The following is a 16,928-nucleotide window of genomic DNA, read 5'->3' as shown; positions in this document are numbered from 1 at the left end:
AGTCGACACCCATCCCAAACCAAGACTGCCAAAAGCCCACAAAATAGTCTAAATGAATTCATTTAGTACTTTTCCCCTTGTCTAACATTCAACTGCTCAACGACTACAATGCAGCAAAATCATTCCTCCATCCTTTGCTGTAACCATGATTATCTAAATTTACTTATAAAGAAAAGAAAGAAAGGAACATTAGCAAAACAAAATTCGAGCCATTAAGACATGACCAAACCCCAAATCCCTTTCTCAGGAGCATGTGAAGTTAAGGTTCCAGACGCAGTCAAGACCTGAGAGGTTTCCAGATCTTTCTAAGTCCTAGAGAAATTTGAAACCATGAACACTTGTGTGTGGGGGGGGGGGGGGGGGGGGGGGATAACAAAAGGCCACTGGTGGAAAACCACCGAGAAGAAAGAGACAGTTTTCATACTTAACCAAATTTAAGATGAGATTTACATCAAAGAGGAATTTTAAACATATAAATACATATTAAGAGTTCCATTAAGAGCCTCGACCACAGTGATTTTTATTTCCTTAACAGTGGCCAAGCTTAAATTTAAGTCAAAATGTCTCCGCTTTTTGTTTTTTGTTTTTGGTGTGTTTTCTCTTCAAAATAGAATGTAAAGATATGAGTATATTGTTGTAACAGAAAAATGTATCCATTAAGTTACCACATGAACTCTCACACCCGTCACTGTTATCTAGTTCTATCCAACCACAGATTGGATGGAGGGTGTGGCCATCACGCAGTGGCAATAGTAATATTAAAATCTTCACTTTTAATAAAGGGACTTTATTAACATAATAACATTACACTGCTCAGATTCACCACCATTGCTTGCTGCCAACGCTCGAGGAATCGACCGGCCCATTGCTCCAGAACAAGCCTTCCTTTCATATGGTAGTTGTCCTATCGGACTGTTTGTCTGGTGCACAGGAGTCGGTCTGTCTCCTGCAGGCTGCAGACACAAAGCGAGCCACTGTGTCCGACACATCTTCATCGACACGATGAGAGGGCGAGCGATCGGCAATATTTAGCCGCTGTCAGTAGGTGTTAGCGGTGATTGACGCACGAGGCTGCAGAAAAAGACTGACAGGTGTGGACCTTGGCAGTCCGCATGAGTGTGTGGGTGTATTGTTGAAAAAGTTACCTCGGTCCGATACGTTTGAAAAAGCACTTCACATAAAATAGTTGTATTAGTTTAGTTTCACAAGCAATGTGTGAATTCAACAAGATTAGTTAACTACCTTAATATACGTTTCTTTTCGTAAAACACTTTCTCCGCCGCTCTGAATTACTGCTGCAAAAGCTAAAGTGGTCGGGATTTGTGAAAATGTTCCTGGTTGACTAATTCAACAAAAACACGGTTGGGTTGTCAAAACAACAGGCATGCAGTGCTGTTTTTCTAAGTCATAGACCGGTGTGCTTGGACTGATCCTGCAGAGATAATAGGAAGAAGTCTTTGATTTGAGGTAATTCCAGGTAATAGTTTCCAGAGAGCCATTCAGCGCCGAGGAATGCAAAGTAATCTGGTCACATTGGTTCTGCTGAACCTCTCAGTAGACCCCGCGGGGTCGTCACCCTCATAATACCAGCCCACATTTGCATCCCCCCTTCAACGGGGAGTTAAAGGAAGAAGAGGGAAAGGAGGATGGAAAGAGGGAGGGGCTCACACATAATCAAGTGAACCGAATGCTACTGTTCGCGTGTGAAACGACTGCATTGAACTGGGCTATAAGCTGCAGGTGTGAGTTGCTGAGAAATGAGAGACCTCAGGCCCTGCTGCCGCTTAGCCAAGTCACCATTTGCTACTTTCATGAACAAATGCATTCAAAATTCAACTTTTCTTTGCGATACTCCACACTTGAATGTCCTTTCACCAATGCAAAACAAAGGAAAGACAACATTTCAGCTGCCAAGGCCTTTCTGTAGAGGTTTAAGCCAACAAATTAAGAACGCCTGGCGTACTTTGTGAAATCCTGCTAAAGATACTGCTGATGGGCAGGGACTTTGTCGCTGTGCAGACAATGGCTTCACTCAGTGCTCCTGGGTCATTTTCATTAATTAAGCAACGTGACGCTCAAAAGCTAATCCAATCACATAGCAGCCTTTTCTCACGGTTCCAGGCCCTGGCTTCTGGGTGACTTTGGTGGACTTGCTGCTTGACACCACGAGCGACAACAACGATGTGCGGTGCCAAACAGAGCCGTGGTAGAGGATGGGGACTCGGAGAGAGCGGCGGAAGCAACGGAAAACACAAAACACCCATGCATAAACCAACAAAGCCAGAACTCCGACGTCGCCTAAATTCACTGCAGTGTGTCAAGATTTTATTAAATGCTTCATGCCACTGACAAAGGATGAAAAGAAAATACGTCTTTCCATGTATTTCTGTTTTCTCCGAAATCCCCACTGTATGTGGACAGCAGGTGATGTGAGTCCCTGGACCCGCAGATACTGCGCATTATGTTGAAAAGAGCATATTTCAAAGGTCAAATCAGTTTTATAGTAACATCTTGAACTCTGTTTCTGGTAGAGTCATTTGGACATCCAGGCATCCCTTTGGGTCAGTCAATTCATTTGCCATCTTCGCTCAGCACAGTGACTTCCTCTGCACAGAACAAATCCTCTGTGAGTGGCCTCGCTTAAAGCCTCTGTGGTCTGTCAAAAAAGGTCCCCAAATGGTCATCCAGTCTGCAATTCAGAATGACTTTCTAACCCATTTAAAAAAAGGTTTATGCAGTTTTACTGTTTCAATATTCTGAGCACAAAGCTATGGATTCAGAAGTATGCGTGAGGTGGAATGGTCTAGAAGTCACATACAATTTAGGGCCCTAAGAAATTTAGGATTTCAATATTTCCCTCCAAACACTTAAAAACATAAAAAAATGAAATGCATCTGATATTAATCACCACGTTAAAAACTAATACTGTTTGTCTGGGTTTTTTTATTTATTCAAAGCTGAGATAAATAGTCTCCAGGGCTATTGGCTTATGCACTCTATTCTCTTTGTCCATTAGCCTTTTAGCGGTTTCTCTTTTTGAAGCCCATGCTTCAATTCTCTGCGTGATGTTTTGTGCCAATAGACCATGCGCCGCTAACAGTTTGACATATCCCTTCAGACAGAGAGCTACAGGCCTTCTAGGACTAATGCAAATAACAGATCACTCCAGATTCAGACGGAACTGGAGAGAGAAGCCAAGGTAGAAGACCATGGGTCGAGAGCCTCGCAGCGCTTTTTTTCCAATTTGGAAAAACGTTATTTGATTGAGAATCATAGACCACAGCTTGATGATGTGAGTATGTATATTGTGTTTCTATTACTGCTAAGTTGCTGAGCCTACCATTGGGCATTCTGTGAAGCCTGACCCTTGGCCTTACCCACCCCGAGGAGGCCTGGCCAGACAAGGACAGAATACATCTTGCTACTCATAAAAAATATTAAAAAGCATTTGATTTATATTATTTTATTCATAATCATGCCTAAAATATGTATTTTGCCACTGCCAAAAGTGAATACTGTCTGTTCTTCTGCTGTGTTTCTCATATCCCATGGACTGATTTTATTTTTTATTTTTTTTTAAATCAATTCAAAACAGCTGCCAGTAGCATGCGGCTGCACTCTGCACCTCCTTATAGCCAGTTCTGCACGGGCAGAAGTAACTACGTTCACATTCAGATTCAAAGTGTAACCAATTAATTTTACACATGGTAAAATGTTTTTCAATGTTAAATCAGGTCACGAGGAACTTTGGTTTTAATGGCAGCGACGATGAAGGATGCGTTTGTTTTCAATCAGGGGAACAACTGTGGGATTAAGCCGGGGGGGGGCTCCCATAGGCCGAGTCAGTGAAGGGCGATCTACATCTAACAGCCTTATTTTTGCAACTGTCAGCGTCAGATTAGTGCAGCTGACATACGACATGCGGGTGTTGAAGGAATTCATGCTAAAACTGGCAACCCGAGTTTGCCGCTCTCGCCACTGGTCACGGATACCCCCACCTGGGCATTGTGTAATACAGGGCTGAGACAGCTGCCTGAAGAAACCACCTAGTCAGCTTGTGGAGGTGTGCGTGACTGCCCACAACACTTACTCACTTGCAGCACGAGACAAAAAAAAATCAAGCATGGAAACTATTGGATTTCATAGCATGGTTGGACCTTCACTTCAAAACCAAACAAGTCCTCATTCATACCGGCTACTAAAATTTCACATGCTATAGATTCAATGCCTTGGCGAGGAACGTGGGACGTCCCTGATCTTTTGTTGAGAACAAATTAGACAGGCTAATTTCCCTCTAGTGAAGCATTGCCTCATGTCTCGTCCAAAAAAAAATGTTTGGTTTGTTGTTATAAATGGATTCTTAATTTTTTCCAGAAAAGAAAATCTGCCGCTACATCTGATGAGCTCAAACAAGCCTGAGAGGTAATTGAGCTTCGGGACAGGGAGGGAAACTCCAGTGGGTGGGTGTAATGTGAGAAACTGCGCAAAGCACAACTGAAATGAATTACAAACGATACCACAGAAATCATACGCTGGAGATGTACAATATCTTACCCACAGTAAATGCACCACCCATCAGTACAGACTGTATTCCCGCAGTCTGCCCAGTGCATCCTGCAGATAAGGATAACAATATGCAAACCTCACCGAGGCTTCACTGCGCTCAAAGGGGTAAAGTGAGACTGATGGGCTGGCACAGACAATGTGTAATTATTGTAAAAAAAAACACATTCATATTGTAACTTGTTGCAAGGATATAGTATAGCTGCGCATGAAAGGATCATGCACAGCATCAGCGGGAATGGGCAGTATCTTAGTGGCAGCATCCCATCATTTCAGCTACTGGTACTCCAGAGAGCAATCTTGGAAAAATATTGTTCTCCAGTCTAGCCAAACCTCCGCAGAATGCTGGGCTAACTCAATCTGACATCTTCTCCTAATGCAAAAAAGACCCACCTTCAACGCACAGACGTAAAGACCTCTTTCTCAGAGAAACGCGCACGCACACACACCCACGCCCACGCACACATACACACACACACACACACACACACACACACACACACACACACACACACACACACACAAAGTCTAAAGACCAAGAGAGCAAGCCCAGTGTTCACCGGGCCACTGGGGACCCTGCAGAAACACAGAGGTGAGGGGGCTGCAGACCTTCCCCTCTCTGTTACGTCCCAGAGGGGTCCTGCGCTACTTCCATTTCACAAACAACCTAAGGACCGTCATGCAGGATGCGGGAAGTGGAGGAGCCATGGAGAGGGCCAGCTTACAGAAAAGAAGAAAAAAAAAGAGGAGCAGACACAAGTCTGAGCCGTGAACGAGACCAGGTATATATCTGAGCGAGTGACCCCTGACATGGAGAAAAAGGGAGAAATGCTTTGGTGAGCTGGGATCGCTGAAAATGAGGATGTCATGTTGAATGGTGGCTGAGCAGTTGCAATCCAGTGAGGGTGAATTCATACAAAACTCGTGTTTCCTTTGGGCTTTGGTTGAACTCTCGAATCAAATTTGAATTTCATGAATGACACGCAAGATTAGAAAGAAGATTCCCGTCTGTATCGCCATTACTCTTGCAATAATAACAACTGTCAAATTCAACAAATACCGTATTCATGTTAGCTTGTAATTGGAAATCACCAAACATTTATTCACTCACAATTTGCATTCATGACATGTCATCTATGCAGACCACCCGACAAAACGATTCAAACAAATTCTGCCACCAGCAGAGGTGTCTGTTGTGCAATAATGAAACAGCCAGCGCCTATAGCGCAGTCTCAAAGGGCTCGGGAGATACAAGGAGGTTATGTGATACCCAATCAGAGCAGAGCCATAACACACACACATGCTTGGAGAGAGATGAGAAGCAGCTGCTTACTGCTGGCAACTTGCTGGGCCTCACTTTCAGCCTGCCGAAACCACGCACAGCTACGTGAAGGAAAAATAAACTGAGGGGACCAAAAAGGTCAATCAACCTCATGAGCAGGTTCTTAACATGTTCAAAGTTTTCCATGTTTGAAAAAAGGAAAACAAAAGCCATCCCCCCCTAAGAGTTTTTGACTAATAATTTAAACCGTTACCTTTGTCCAAATGGTGAAAGGATGATATGTGGTTGTCGACCTTCACATATATGGTCATGCAATTTACCGAGCAACCTGAGGAAGCCACATTTGTGCCACCTCCAGTTCCCTCTGTGTATGTTGAGCTGTTTTCAGGCATGAACTCCCCGAAATGTTCTGACCCAATGTTTCTGGAGTTTGCCGTTCACCTATGAAGAACGCAGCAGGAGATCGAGTCAGATGCGATCACAACAGCAGGAACATTTCCAGAAAATTCAGGCGAGGGGTGGCCTTGGTAGCATGCCCTCTCGCTAACCGTGAATCTACTGGAGATTTCCCTGCTGCGTTCTCACATGGGCGTGCTCAGAGATTTTCCGTAAAATTGACTATGGGGCTGGCGGGGAAAGTTCTGGAAAATGTCCGAACAGTTGCGGACATTTGCGTTCTCACACATGGACCCACAGGAAATGTGCAGGAAAATGTCCGGACGGAAGCATAAATTAGATTTGATGCAGCATCTCAATGCAGCCGCCAGGAAATTATTGCTGGCCTTATTAAAATGACTTATATGACAACAAAAGATTAGGCTTAATGAACTGGACTATAAGCTGCATTGGATTCCTTTTCAAAATGTGCATTAGTCCAAAACAACAAATAAAAATGCTCTATAGGCAGTGTTTAAGAGAATCTATAGTCCTGCCTGAAAATCAATGTAATTCCAGTAACCTGAGTTTCAAACTGTGGGACATCTTAATTATGTGAACGATACCATCAACACATTTTCTAAATCTGACCATTCCTCAACAGGGTTGCCTGCAGCTGGAGGTCAATAGACAGACTAAGCCCGGATTTTTGCCTCTTGTTCTTTGACATCTTCTGAATGCATCAGCCCAACCGAGTTATGACATTAAAATGCAGGAGACTGGTGAAAATAACAAGCAGCGCACACAGCAAACTTCAGAAAAGGTGCCTTTGGTCTTTTTTGCATCAGTGTAGTCTCACATTGTGCCGTCTCGCCTCCGTCAGGGAGTCACTGTAACCCAGCAGCTTTCATTCTTCCACAGGAGACATCCAATAATGATGGCGGGGAAAAAACTGAGTCGGCTTGTGTTTCCAACAGCTGTGATTTGCTAGATTGACACTCTCTCTGTTACTTACTCTTCTTTTCCTCTTGTTGTCTCTCCTCCTCTGAATCCCTACATTATCCAACCCAGCGTGTAACTTATCTATCTCAGACGTATGGAGGGAGAGGCTTGTTTCACTTTTTGTCTGACTCATTTTAACTGGCTTTATTTAGACACCTCTCATTTCCTTCTCTCCGTCTAGTGAAGGCAGACATCCTGCAGCCCATAATCCCCTGACGCAGCCCTCCATTGACCTTGGTGAGGGGACGCACTGCAGCGCTGACCGTGTGTCTGATGCCCGGGGCAGAAGGGCGGAGCCGGCATGCTCCTCGACTGCTTTTCATCTGTTTGGACAGACATTTAATATTACCTTTTATCCCGTGTCTTACTCCTTAAAGTTGAGCGGATATGATTTGTTTTATGTGTGGGAGATAGCTGAAGGCTGTTCTGTCCTTCGGTGACCCGCTGTGCCGCTATCATCTGTCCAGAGGCTCAAGACAATTTGAACCGAAAAAGCATGGAACCGGTTACCCGGCGCATAGGTAAATATGGCTCCACTACGTGATGACTTTGGGAGGAATTCATAAAAATAGGAAATACGGTCCACTCTCTTGAAGGAATACATATGGTGCGTGTAATCTGGCAACAATCACTTGCATTGCATGCACACAGCAACTCTTTTCCCTTGTTTGCACTGGGGTTTATGCAATCTGCTGCTCATTTTCCACATCAAACCCAGACGCACACCGTGGTGACAGTCTCATGAAACATGAAAGAGGCACCAATTAAAACCAATCTGTTGTGTATGAATGAAATCAGCACATGTAACTGTAATCCCATTGTTATGTTAAGAATAATGAGCAGGCAGTATGTTTGAAAAGGGGAAAGCATGTTTCATTCAATGCTCTGTGTTCATCTCAATGAGGGGAACTTTGAATTAATTCCCTTATTTTCCGTAAAAGGCAATTATGCCCAAATTAAGTTTAAAAGGGTATTTTTCCATTTTAAGAGAACATTATGCCTCAGCGTTTACACTCCCCTTCACATTTCACTGCGGCACATGACAGTGGCTGATGTATTGGGCTTTTGGTGGCTGAAACTACTCACGGGGAGATTGCTACCAGATGAAAAGGTCTTAGAGTGCAAACTGGGCGGTTTTGAATAAAGCTATAACTCTACGCTCTCCCAGGAGTGTTATCAAAGACCACACTAAATAAATAACAGCAGTGTGACATGGACAAAAATGGAAGCCACAATGACAAAATATAATTATAGAATACAGTGAAGTTTTGCTCAATTTGCCTAGAGCCAAATATTTTGTGGTGTTGGAGATATTCTGAGGTTAATTATTTTTAAAGACAATTGAAACGTTGACTGTAAACTTTGCAAAAATATTTTCAGTACTGTCTGGTGGCTTTCATTTCGTCTTGGATGTTGGGTGATTTGAGAGGGAATAGAAATCATACGTTCATATGTTTTTGAAATAGTTGAAAATATATTGTACCAAATCGGACTTGTGGGTTTATGCTCCCGGTAGGAATCAACTGTGGCAGAAGTGTATTCTTGTGAACTCTCTTGGATGTAAAAGAGAAGATTCTGCAAACTGCAAACATCCTGCTGACTTAGCGAAAAGACAAACAGAGCTGCAGAAGTAAGCTGAAGTTTGTGGAATTTGTTTGGTGGAGGAAATCCTTTTTTCCATCTTCAAGGGCTGACAATCCTTTCCAAAAACAAGTTGTTATATTATATAACAGTATATACACATACTATTACATACTATTTTCATAAATTCAACTTGGTCCTTTAAAATAACGTACAGAATAATAGATATCTTATCTCGATGCCTTCAGTGCGTCAAAATGTCCTCTTTGTTCTGTAGAGAAAGGAAGTGAGCTGGAGAGTCAATTGCAATTAAATCTGTCTGTAATCTTCAAGACCTTTGGTAACCAAAGGAAGACTAAGCAACGTAACATTCAGCAACTTTTAACCCTCTGTGGCTTTGAAAAATATGGGTTTCAAACTCTTGGCCTGCTAATTATACAGTACACTGTATATGTACATGGTGTATGAGGGGAAGATGCAAAGCGGCGGGTGACAATAAACTGTACACAATCTTTTTGTTCACATTTAACATACAATATTTTGTCTGGCTATGAAGTGACAAACCGAAAGAAGCACAATACAATAAGATGCATCTAATGCAATCCAGATGTTCTTCCTTTTTTTTTTTTTTTCTAGAGACCCCTTTATCCGCTTAATATGTTAAATTTCAAACAGTTATCAAAATATTTTTTGATCCAAATATCCTCCAGAGGAGCGAGCGTGTTGAGCTGTCACGCTCTCTTCCCTTCTCTGTCTGTCAATATCTCCCAGGCGACAGCGTAGACGTCCTGATAGATCAGACCTTTGTTGTCATATGCGGCATAAAGTCTATTTTGCTCCACTCTCCGGGGGAACAACCCTGGTCCGAGATCGGGAAACCGCTTGCTACCTCAACCTGAGCAAGGCGGAAATCTTTTTCAAATTACATTTTGGATTCTAAATTGTAATTTGATTTTCCAAATTGAAAATTGAATATTAAACCTGATGATGAAATTAAACAAAGTGTCAACTGATCTCGCTTTCAGCAGCCATCCCACTGGAAAGCACAGGATCACAGGAAGTGATGGTAAACCAGTGGAATTTCACTCCCAGGTCAGTGGACTCCTGCCAGGTTCACGTCTGCTCCATCGTCCCCCCGTCGCGCTGTGATGATGGATGTGACCTACACTGCCGCATGCAGTCATATTGCCTGGGCAGTTGAAACGTCAGTCTTCTGACTCAGTAGCAACCAGCTCCCACACTGAGTCAGTAACTTTTGTAAACCAACAGAACCATCCCAGCAGTTACATACACACAGAAAAAAAAGAAGATCTCCAGGTCTGACGTGACACCTGGCTGGGGGCTCGCCGCAGCTCCTGCTCTGAAGCATGGGAGGTTGCCGTGTCATGCAAGAAAAGGGGAGCAGCCCTTTGCAGCCTCGAAGAGACTTAGATGCCTGGCCCCCCCACGACCAGACAGAAAGAACGCCGGCCTGGCGCTGGAGCCTTGGCAGTCAGAAAGATCTGTGGTGTGGCCCCTCCTTTTCTCGCTGGGCTGGGATAAGCCAGGGAGTGTGGCGCCTCTGAGGTTAGTGGGCTGCCTCATCGAGACACCAGCTCCATCATGAGCCTATTTTTATTCCATTTTCTCGCTTTCTCTTTTTTTCCTTCTTCTCCCCTACTCCGTCCTCTCTTGGTCCTTCTTTTTTCACTCTCCACTTCTGCTTTCTCTGTCTGTATCTCTTCTCCGCTGTCTTCTTCTGCCATGGTGTTGAGATGTGTTTCGGGCTGTACGCTTGACAGAGGAAAATGAAACAACCTACACGACTCGGTTTTCTGGTTTGGATCCCAAGATTCACTTGCTTTTTTCCGCCTTTCTTTCTTGCCGTATTTATTTTGCGCAGACACTTGCCAAGAAGGCAAGAGCTCCCCGTCACTGGTTTGGCAGTAGCCAGGCAGTGTATATATTCAAAGTGCTTTAACCTTTATGCACAAAATGCAATGTCTCTGTATCCAAAACAGAGGCATTGTAAACCGGGAAATAAAAACTGTCCAGTTTCTTGTGTCCATCAAACTTTGATTTAATCTCAACATGTAGCCTCTTTCATCTGTTACGCTAAGAAACATAATTAACATGCATGTTGCAATCTTCCTCACACCGGGCCAAGAAAAGCAAGCCCTGAGAAAGATTGAAAGGTCTTTGTTGATATTCTAATGCCCTAAATGTCAGGATTGTGCTCTCGACGGAAAGGATCACTGTATTTAACCAGCTAATCCAACATGTTGAGTCGATTCACGTACAATGTGGTTATGCTGGCAAGTTAGCAGGGGGTCCTCGGCTCTCAGGAAAAGGAGTTTACCATCATAAAGCAGCTGTCCCACATCCACAGTCCCTGCGGACAGAGACAGTGCCGTGTTTGTGCCATAAGCCGTTCTATACAAGCGCATTGTGGCAACTCCTCCAGCATTTTTTAAGAGCCTGGCAACAGCAAGCTCACAGAGTGAAAAGGGTCTAGACTAAACAGACCCTCGCTTAACATTAGCACTCCGGGTTAAGAGAGACATTGTTACAAGGATACTGATGTACTTGTAAATAAAACCTTAATTAGGTCTGGTCAGCAGCACAAACGGTAACTACCAGTACGTTTTGTAAGTCATACTGTACGAGGGTGAAAAATGGGGGGCATGACCACAATTATCCAAAACACCTCTAAAGGTCTGGGACAATTAATATTTCTTCAGCACTTGAGAGTCAGAAGGTCCTTGGCAAGAGATGAAGGAATTGTTTCATTTATTTAGAACCAATCTGCTTTTCTCTCAGCATCACCCATCACTCTGCTAACAGCCACAGCTAAATGAGCCCCGTTACCAAATAATAAAAAGAGCTTCACACAAAGTATTCTATGAGCTGTCCGGCCTGAGTTGAATTCATTTGAATAATTGACTTTGCATAATAGCATGAATATGGGGAAATGGTTGATCCATCAATCTGGGCTGACACTGGGCTATAGAAGAAGAAGAAAAAACACAGTTTCCCCTCTGTTCTTTGTCTTTGTATATCCAACTAGCCGAGGAACAGAAAACAAAAGGTGGGGAGTTATATAATAAAGTCTTCTTCGGTAAAGCCTGGAAAGGATTCCAAAACCCGAATTAGTTCGGTGCTGTATGAGCAAGCAATTTCCTCCCCGTCGTCCACAGAGCATACCGCTGCCACAGTGTTCATTTCCACTGGCTTCCTTCGGTGCCCACATCTGAAGACTCCCAGGATTAGGCAGGGATTGGAAACCGACCTACTGTCCAGCGCAAACACAGTTGTGTGAGCATATCATGCCACTCTTTCCAGTCAGGGCTCCCTGACGTCACACCATCAATCCCTCTCACCACACCACCCAAGCCCCGGGGAGACCACACCAGATCCTGCGCTCACCCCTCCAGAGCAGAGGAGTGAGCGCCACTGGGATCGCTTTAATGAGGCTCATTACAAACTGTAAACCAGTACTGAACGTCACAGAAGCCAAAGAGCTACCAGTAAAGCAGAAGTCATGTCAAAACGGCCGTATAGTTGTTTGCCAGTTAGGAAGGAAAAAAACGAAAAAAGTTTTGACTCGTAAGAAACTAATCTCCAGGAGAGAAGGAAGGCAGTGTCCCCGTGGACAAGTGGACTTCTTGACAAAGATGAAGTTTTGATCCAAAGCACCCTTAGAGGTCATAGAGGATCCGTGTCCATTACAAGTCCCAAGCATATCACAGAACTATTTGCAAGAGGACAGTACGTCCTTGCAAACAATGCTGCCTTCATTTAAAGTTTTTAAAAGGTTTAATATGTTGTTGTTTTTCTTGTTCCAGGCCTCCATTGTGTTCCATTGTTCTCCATGTTTTCACATGACTCGGCACTCAGCTCGTTACCATGAAACAATAGAGGGACTTTGACTAAATCCACTTGATGTTTGCCTTAGATAGATTACACATCTCAAGCATTTTTCAAGAGTCTACTTGACTGATTTGCGGGACATTCATAAATGAACGGGAAACAAAGGCTGAATGATGAATAAAAGAAAAAATGACATCCACATTTTGAGACTACACAGCGACTGTCAACACAAAGTTAAACTACACATGATTTGCAGTCAAGGAACTAAAATTTAATGCGCTCTTCGGCAAAAATGCATAGAAACGTTGCTAAAGTACCAACTCACTTCGAGGAAAAGACCGACCCTCTTCAGCATTGTTTGTAATAACTCAGCTGAGTTTTTAAAAAGTGCCAGTTCCAACAAGGCACCGGTGCTCTAAATGGCAGAGCGGCTCCTGCAGATGAGAGGAAGCTCTCTAGAAAATAACAAATGACCCTAAGTGGTTAAACTGGTCCACAAAGGCCTGGAAGCTGCGAAGCCAACCCCGCTGCTGTTGCCACAGCTACACAAAATATCCGCTGGGACAGTTTTTGTAAGTACTTCTTCCTTCATACACTTATTCCTATAATCATGGCCTGTGACCTAAAGGGGATCATTCCTCATTTCCCTAAAGGCAGAGTCCGAGCCAGAGGCCAAACCAGGATGCGGACAGCACAATATACCCGTTGGCCCAAGTCTCCCAAAACTCAAAAACAGACCATAGAGCTGGAAGCAAGTGTCAATACCGCGCTCGGCACTGGTCGGACTCATTCCGCCTGGTTCCTATTGCAAGGCAATGACATAAATGTTAGTTCCATCTCACTGCTTTTAATGGCAGGTTCAAAATCATAAAATATGCAGCGAAGAAAAACATAATAAACCATCACTTCGCTTTTTACTTACATACTTGTCTTGAGTGCAAGCACACATCATTTAAAGGAGAGGGTACCATGTACTTTGAATTATGCATTAACAGGAAAACAACACAAGGAATAACTCAGTTGACAGTTGACTAACTCAGAAGTTATTTTAGCCCCCCCCCCCTTGAAATGTTTCCCTTTCTTCATTCAAACTGATGTGAACAGCTATTGCCTTGGGATCCGTCTGGGAAGGAGCCTTGTTCATTCATTCATTTACTCACTCACACTTGATGACCCTTCCTGTCCCCACTATCCAGTGGAAGACACAGCAACATCCACAGACGTCACACTGAATCAGGACTGTTTAGTTGTCTTCTCCCCGCAGAGCCGCTGAAGTGTGTAGGGTGCCTTGTGACAGCATAACCCTAATTTCCTTCAGTAAGCCCCCATCTTTAAGTACTTGTCATATAATATAATTAGCAGGGAAATTTTATGACTTCAACTCAGTCATAAGCGCATGTGCGTGTGCACACACACACACACTTACAGACACACACGGAAGAATTGGGTCAATTAAGTCATGGATCGCTTTCAGATCCCACTGGTCGCTGGGTATGCATCTGCCGTGATTGTGGCATTGTCTGCTCTTGGCCCAGGCCGAAAAATCTCTTCAGCTTGTGTTCTTTGGCCTCATCGTGATGCACACTTCCCCTACTGCGCAAACACTGGCCAAATCCTGCAGCTTTGTCCCACCTTCCCAGACCGGGAAAAGAACACGCTGGCATGCAAACTGCGACATAGTTTATCTCTCTTACAAAAAAACTTTTTTATATGTGTGTGTGTGTGTGTGTGTGAACAAAATAACTTCAAAACGCAGGGATGGATTTTTACCGAACAGGCATTTAACCTGAATCCTGCCTGCCTGCCGAGGAAAGTAAAACCTTTTTACGGGACCCTGACGCCCCTGAAGCCCCTGTGGCGGGTGTGTTTTTCTCCTGGTGCTGCTGATAGTCAGTGTGTTGCGTGACAGCTAGAAAGAGATAAAGACAACGAGCGAGCGACAGCGGGAGCAAAAAGCAAAGCGCACAGCTCTACAATGAAGCAACAGCTCAAAAGTATCGCCCCTCCAGTGCCTTTCATTATTTCTAGGATTTAATGTCGGTAACCATACCCCCTACTCAAGAATTCAGTTTTGAAAAACAGGGTCAAACTAGTGTCTGCACTAGTGTCACACTGCACCTCATGCATGCAACCTCATGTCACGAATTATAACTTACTGTTTCACCAAAATCTAGATCTCAGACACACACATCACCAGTCCAGTGAAAGCTCTCCTTGAGTGTCTACATTATTTTCCACAGTGCCCACACCGGCCATTGTCTGGTCCTAGATAACGGTTCGTTTTTTCACAGGGCTAAATTGTGGGAGATAAAGACCGAACGCCAGCACCAGTCTGGCTGTAAGGGGATGTAAGTGTGGGATACGTCTGTTTCTGGAGGGAAGTGTTTTTTAGACTGATAGCTCTTCTCTGGAAAGAGAAGAGCAAATTGAACCCATTCATGCTGGCACTTCATTAGGATGCCCCGAAACTGTTATCGGAACCCTGGAGAGCCGACGGGGCGAAAGGAAGTCCAGGCTGCGAGACAAAAAGCAGGGACAAAAGTGTCTGAGCAGAGCTGGAGTTTGGACCAGAGGAGGTCTTGTGAACTCTCCCTCATGTCTGTTCCATGACAGATTCAGAGGCCCCGCCACTGACAACATGCAAGTGTGGCTGGGTTTTGGGGAGAGTGTGGGGGGGGGGGGGCGGATGCGGGTGCATGTTGAATAAACATTCAGTCCTCCGCGCTACCCCCCAATTCCACCCCTCCAAATGAAAACCTCAGTCGATATACAATAGAGATTCATCTGATAGTCCAGTTTATACTCTGTGTTTATACGCCAGGATAAACGTACCTTCCCAAGCCAAGAGATCGTGAGGTTTCTATCTCCAAACAAACATCCGCGGACCCCTCGACATGTCCCCCAGATCCCTAGGATGTGTTGATAATGTCGCGTGATAGTGGAGACTGTGAGGCAGTCCAAAAAGAGTGCGGGTTCAGAAACTGAGCTTTCAAGGCTTCACCAGTTCACCTCTCCGCAATCCGCTGAGGGACTGCCCTAGCAATTACGACAGAGTAGCAGGCACTTTGGGATGATGATTTGCCCGTGAAATCGATGGGGTTTCTTGTTTACGCCGCTCTCCTCCCTCCCTCGTTTCCCAATATCTCCATGGTAACGATCCACCACTCGAGCTCCATCTACACACCACTTTTGCACGCACACTGCATGAGGTAAATCGCCTCTTCTCCCTCTCAGCATCTGCTTTCTTTCGCACTCTTCCTCCTTCTGCGTTCCCCATTTGTTTCAATAATTTTCCACTTTCTGCAGTTAGTCTCTTCAAAAGCCGCGCAGGTCATTCATTCTTTCAGTCCTTTTTTTTTTATCTTAGGTTTCCATTCATCTTCTTCACATTTCCTTTTTTTTCCATTGGTCTTTGGCCCAGTTTTAGAATCTCTACTTTATGTTCAATGAATTGCTCCAGGACCGGCTAGAAAGTGTATCTGACTATTATTTTGCAGAAAGAACTTCCTGCAATATTTGCCTTGGCTCAGTCCCACAACAGCAACGGTGCCCTTCCCCCCAGCTCTTTAGCAAAACATGCACCATGCTTCTATGTGTGTGTCAGTTAGTGTGATGAATAAAGAGCGGAAGCAACAGGGCATAGGGTGACTTCACACTTAAACAGCCTGTTTACAAGTCATTTACAGAACTGCGGGAGGGAGGGAGGCCCCAGAGCAGTCTCCCAGCCCTCCTTTCAGAAATATACAAACGGAGTAAATAGAGGCTGCAGAGAATTTGAACAGACCGCTATCTGAAATGTGGTTTAATAAAGGACAAACCGTCGCTCTTTTCGAGAGGTTACATCATGAGCAGAGGTCTGCAGAAGGGGAGGACACAATTTCAAAGATGGTAATGAGAAAATAAAAAAACTGAATAGATACCACTAAGCCTATTAGACAGTAGAATAAGTATGCCTGAGGTTTAGGGAAAAATACAATTTAAAAAATCCTGCAAGGGAAGGCCCATCAATAAGAAATGGTGCAGTAGGAGCGATGACAGGGGTGGTGACAGGGGAAGAGCGCTGACTGGAAGTGGCTGAGATTTAAAACCAGAAAAGGAGCCTGATTATTTTCTCATCTTTCCCTGCACGGCCATGATATTGTCAGTACATGACAGTGCATTGAAATCCTAAAACTAAGACTTAAACGCAGTGGTTTAAACGACATGCTTTGTGCTTGCATATGGGTAGAGTGAGGATGTTTAAAATCATATCTTAAATTTGCTTTGGACACACGGA

The 16,928-nt window shown here is 44.1% G+C and overlaps 1 protein-coding gene across 1 annotated transcript in view; it reads right to left on the bottom strand.

Moving 5' to 3' along the window:
- Window positions 1-16,928, bottom strand: part of LOC118299652 (protocadherin-16-like) — a 77,192-nt gene that overhangs the window by 42,517 nt on the left and 17,747 nt on the right. The window lies entirely within an intron of this gene.

The sequence above is a fragment of the Scophthalmus maximus genome, chromosome 11 (genome assembly GCF_022379125.1).
Source record: "Scophthalmus maximus strain ysfricsl-2021 chromosome 11, ASM2237912v1, whole genome shotgun sequence".
Classification (NCBI taxonomy): Eukaryota; Metazoa; Chordata; class Actinopteri; order Pleuronectiformes; family Scophthalmidae; genus Scophthalmus; species Scophthalmus maximus.
The sequence above is the reverse complement of the archived record's forward strand: the minus strand, read 5'-3'. Positions and strand labels throughout refer to the sequence as shown.